Here is a 6,000-nt window from a genome sequence, read left to right as displayed (position 1 = left end):
GGCTGTCTGGAAAACTAAGGTGGATGGTGCCTGTGGAACAATGCTCAGGGTGTTCCTATGACCTAATACACAGGCACACACAAGTGTGCTTACACAAACATTCACATGCATACACAAGGTAGAAAGGGGATAGGGAGGGGGAGGGAAAATAACTTCTTCCTCAGTGGACCCCTGTAAAACAGTGAGATGGATAAATTGGGGCTGATGGCTCCCTTGCTCACCGATCAGGCTCCCGCCGTGCAGTGGCAACTGGCAGGACATCCACCTTCTGTTGAGGCAAAAAAGATTTAATGCAAGGGGAAGATTCTCAAGCAAATTTTTCCAAACAATAATACAAGGCACCTGGTCTGGGTGTCCATCTCTAGCTTTGAATACTAATTGTTCTACTGCTTAGATAACAGTTAAGTCAAAGCTCCTTCAGGGGCCAGCCCACATCAAAGGCTGACCATTCAGACCTACAGAAAGTTATCGTTTTTCTTTTTCTAATTATTACTGACAAATTGTGTGCAAGTATATTAACTTTTTTTAAATGAGTTGTCATTAAGTCTAAAGGAATGGAGGTAGTCTGTCCCATTTTGTCCGTCCAAGTTTCAGTCAGATAAAGAACAGAAAGAAAGACATAAACATCAGACAAAAACGAGAGTAAGAGAAACAACAGAAACTGCGCGCCCAAGATCCAATCGGAAGCAAAACGAAAAATGGTGCACCGGCTCCGTGCCGTGCTGCGGGAGCGACCCGCCTTGTCCCTACACGTGGACCTCCTCAGGTTCTTCACAAAGGGGCACTCTGTCCCCACCCATGGAATCTGGAAAGTCTTCCAGACTTCCTGTGATCTCAGCCCTCTGGTGCGTCAGCTCAGGGGACTTGATCACTACCTGTACTCATTTGTCTTGAGACCACAAAGTGAAAGTAAGACTGAGAGTGACAAACAACACTTACCACCAGCTTAGACTCCCATTGGATGGGGGTGGGGGGTCGCAGGGGCTGCGGCGGTTCCCGTCCAATGCACCATATGTTATGCCCAAATTTCGAGAGATTCCCCGAATAGATCACCCAAGAGCTAAGTCCAAATGCAATGGCAAGGAAGTCTTTAATGTAGATTCGAACCCGGATCACCCCTCCTATGCACTGACACAGCAGATACAGGGAAGTGAGTTCGAGTCTCAATTGAGAGGGGTTTTTATAGTTTTTAGACAAAGAAATGGTTTTCACAGTATATGATTACATGACATCTGGGCAGAAAAGCTGCAAGGAGGGAGTTACAAGCCTTGGTGTTTCGTGGTTGAGGAGGGGCAAGTTGGCCTATAGAAAAGATTGGTTGAAGCCGGGCGTCTTGGTGGCACACACCTTTAATCCCAGCGCTTGGGAGGCGGAGGCAGGCGGATCGCTGTGGGACCAGCCTGGTCTACGTAGTGAGTCCAGGACAGCCAAGGCTACACAGAGAAACCCTGACTCAAAGGAAACCTAAAAAAAGAAAAAGAAAAGAAAGCATTGGTTGACGCAAGCTAAAAATGTATCTGGAGGGGGAGGATTAGGAACGTTGGCCCGGTTTCTCCTAATTGGCTGTAACTACTGTTGCTATGTGCCAGCCATTTGCTGGTCAGCTTGACCTCTCTGCAGAGAGTATATTTGGACTTTGGGTGTTTTCCCAAGGTGAGCTGATTGTGTTGCTAGGGGAATTTTTTTGTTTGTTTGTTTAGACTACTTTGTGGTTTTTCTTGGAATCTGGGTTCGGCCTTGGCCAGGTTTAACACAAAGTGGAGTTTCTTTTTCAAAATGGAGTTTGTCTGGTCCTTTCACTACTTCAGTACATCTCGATAAATAACCAATCATTCAGTGTAATCTGAAGAGACTCCTTCAGAGCCACAGAGGCCTGTGCTCAGAACCACAACATAAGGGTTCATAATGAATCAAAGCGAAGCACAGTTTAGTGAGGTTATTTGTTCAACATCATACAAGACGTATTTGTAAGAGCCAAGTGTGAGCATTAGAGGCCACTCCTAAGTGCCTGAGTAGTAGTTCAGTATGTGATTTGAGGGCTTTGAAGCTACTTACTCGGCAGCCAAGTTTAGTTATTACAGAAAATATGCACTGGCATATTTATTTTTCTTTTCCAAAGGATCTTATCCGTGAAGAGGAAATATTTTAAGGCACATTTATATAGATTAGTAGCTGGTGAAAGAGAGCTAGTTGAGATAAAAAATCATTAAGCAGCCAGATGTGGCGCACACCTTTAATCCCAGCACTCGGGAGGCAGAGGCAGGCGGATCGCTGTGAGTTCGAGGCCAGCCTGGTCTACAAGTGAGTCCAGGACAGCCAAGGCCACACAGAGAAACCCTGTCTCGAAAAATCAATAAGCAATGGTTGTTATTGACTCATTTCGCAAGGATATTGGACTTAAAACACAGCTTATTAGCGATCTCAATAACTTGGTGATACATCTCAAAAAAGAGATCACAATTATTCTTGCAGGTAACCTAGTCAATTATATAAAAATTCCTGGGGCTATCAGCCAGTGAGAGATGAAAATCCTAACTGAGGGGAATCTCTCTCCTTTCCTGTGGCCCCTTTATTTCCTATCTAATAACCCTTAATCCTGTCATATTAAATGATTTTCCCTTAATATGAGCACCATCTTTATTCACTAAAGTTTGATGTGTGCATAATTATAAGGTATAACAAATACCATCTAGTGAAAAATATTTTCACAACTAACAGAATATTACTGTGAAAATGGATTTAAATATCAACATGAGTTTGGATGTCTGGGTGGAAAAAATAGTGTCTGTACATTTAACTACCAACTAGAGAGAGACTACCTGAGTGTCAAAGGGAGTCGATGATGTCATAGAGTGCTGGGATTCCACCTGGAACTCCAAAGACTGGAGAGGACAATGACTGCTTAGCTTCTGCTGAAGGCTTTTAGTCTTGAAAATATTGCAGTCTAACCCCACTGCTTCCTTGCCTACCTTTGTTCTTAGTTAATTTTCAGGTAAGTGGCTTCACACTAGATTTAGCCCTCTTTAAGCCCTTCCCAACTGTAAATAAATGTATGTGTTATAAATATCTTAAGTAAAGAAAGCCTAAAATATTGTTATCAGGGAAATGACTGGAATCTTTTTGTTCTACTTGGATGGAAATTGTGAATATGTGAGGGGGAAAAGTCTTGGGCCCATGGGCTGGGGTGACTGAATCATAGGTCTATAAAATGCCAAGTGAAGAGAACCAGAGACTTACGGTGTCTGACCTTAGAATCTAGAAACTTACAGCTATAGGTGTTCCGGTTTTACTGTTCTACATAACTTGGCGACTAGTAAAAGTTCTCAGTTCTAAGCAGCAGCTGTTGACATTAGTGGTCAGCAATAATCAGAAGCAGTTAACCTTTGAACTCCTAGCCTTAGGGTGTCCGGCCTCTTAGCCTTTAAGTCTTGGAAATACCCAGGAACTTTTCTAATGACTAGGGCTTGTAGCTGTCATTTTAAAAGTTCTGCCTTCCCTAAACTTCTGTCACTACTCTACTGCCACTGCCATCCCCTTTGCTGTTGTCCCCAAAACCTTTGGTGCTACTCCACCGCTGCTAGCCCATTCCACTTCACTCAGAGTAAAATTAAAAATGACAAGTAGCCAAGACGATAGCATTTGGGAAAAGTCTTTTACTGAATATCTATTCAATAAATATTATTGATTAATATCACTGAAATTGATTTTTCAATCTCAATATTGATCAATAATCAATGAATATTGATTAATATTATTGAAAATATTATTATCAACAAATAATATTCCAACACTGGGGAGTGGGAGTGCAAAATAGAAGGGCTTCTCCTGGTTTACTTAAAAATGACCTGAACAACCTGGCTATATAGCCATAAATGGATTTCGGGTTGGAAAGATGGCTCAGAGGTTAAAAGCACTGGATGTTCTTCCAGAGGTCCTGAGGTCAAGTCCCAGCAACCATATGGTGGCTCACAACCATCTATAATGTAATCTGGTGTCCCCTTCTGGCCTGCAGGTGCCAGAGCAGAGCACTGTATAATAAATAAATAACAAATGCATCTTTAAAAATAAATGGGACTGGAGAGACGGCTCAGTGGTTAAGAGCACTGACTGCTTTTCCAGAGGACTGGAGTTCAATTCCCAGTACCCACATGGTAGCTCACAACTGTCTGTAACTCCAAGATCAGACATCCTCACACAGATACACATGCAGGCTAAATACAAATGCACATAAAATTAAAATAAATAAATAATTTTAAAGGATGTGCAGCATTGTTACAACATGCAAATGAAGGGTTATATTTGCACCACTGATAGCACATCTTCCAGTTCCACCAATAACTGACTTCTTACTGGGTTATTACGAAACTGTTCCTCCTGCCATCTTGAAGAAGATTAGCTGCCATATTAGGTCATCTAAACCTCATCAAGGCTTTTCTTGCCAGGAATGCTGCCTTCCAAGGCCAATACAGGTTTTCTAGAGCAAGTTGGACTGGTTGGAAAAGGTAGAATTTCATGTTTTTCAGCTTTTTGTATGTCGGATATAGAAATGAAAAGTGAATGACTAGTGGATCATTCATGATCATTCATGACTATTCCTCATTCATGAGAGGCGCCATTCATACACTCAAAAATATTTATTGGTCTGGAAAGATGGCTCTGCAAATAAAAGCACTTACTGCACAAGACTAACAACCTGAATTTAGTCCCTGGATCGCAAAGTACAAGGAGAGAACAGGCTTACTCCCAAAAGTTGGCGGCATTTGCAATCATGGCACATATTTTCCCAAATATACACAATAATAAATACATTAAAATAAAAATATTAAATAGCTGAATATGTCATAGGTAATGTTCAGTAGAAAACAAACAAAAAATCCATCTGTACTCATGGAGGGAGAATATGCCATAGTTCAGAGAGACACAGAATAATATAAATAATTAAGTAGGTTAACTAGATTTGATGAAGTTGATGAAGAAAACTCAAGTAGGTAAGGTTGACTAGGTGGCTTGTTTGAAAACTGGACAACTTTAAGCCAGGCGGTGGTGGCGCACGCCTTTAATCCCAGCACTCAGGAGGCAGAGGCAGGTGGATCTCTGTGAGTTCGAGGTCAGCCTGGTCTACAATGTGAGTCCAGGACAGCCAAGGCTACACAGAGAAACCCTGTCTTGAAAAACCAAAAAAAGAGCTGGGCGTGGTGGCGCACGCCTTTAATCCCAGCACTCGGGAGGCAGAGGCAGGCGGATCGCTGTGAGTTCGAGGCCAGCCTGGTCTACAAAGTGAGTCCAGGATGGCCAAGGCTACACAGAGAAACCCTGTCTCGAAAAACCAAAAAAAAAAAAAAAAAAAAAAAAAAAAAAAAAAAAAAAAAAAAAAAAAAGAAAGAAAGAAAGAAAAGAAAAGAAAAAAGAAAGAAAGAAAAAGAAAATGGGATAACTTCAATAAAGGAATCCCAAGGAAATCTACTTTGGGAAAATGGCATTTGAGCACTTTACACATGTAAACATGTCTGGGTTGGGGAGAATTCTTTGAAGAAGGGATAGCAAGTGAAACAGCTCCAAGGTAAGAATAAGACATGGAGCTTAATCACAGTGATCAAGGAAAGCTTAGTAGGACATGAGGTCAGAGACCTAATCTAACTACCACTTACAAGATCTGTTTGCTAACTAGAGCAAAGGCTAAAGGGAAGCCAGGCAGAGATGATGGTGAAGGGTCGTGTACAGCTAACAGGGTTACTCTGATAAGTATAGGATTCAAAGATGAGAAAATATATTTGTTTTTTTATTAATTTATTCTTGTTACATCTCAATGGTTATCCCATCCCTTGTATCCTCCCATTCCTCCCTCCCTCCCATTTTCCCCTTATTCCCCTCCTCTATGACTGTGACTGAGGGGGATTTCCTCCCCCTGTATATGCTCATAGGGTATCAAGTCTCTTCTTGGCAACCTGCTATCCTTCCTCTGAGAAAGTATATTTGAATGGCACCCAACAGCACATAATT

The sequence above is a fragment of the Acomys russatus genome, chromosome X (assembly GCF_903995435.1).
Source record: "Acomys russatus chromosome X, mAcoRus1.1, whole genome shotgun sequence".
In the NCBI taxonomy this organism is placed as follows: Eukaryota; Metazoa; Chordata; class Mammalia; order Rodentia; family Muridae; genus Acomys; species Acomys russatus.
The sequence above is the reverse complement of the archived record's forward strand: the minus strand, read 5'-3'. Positions refer to the sequence as shown.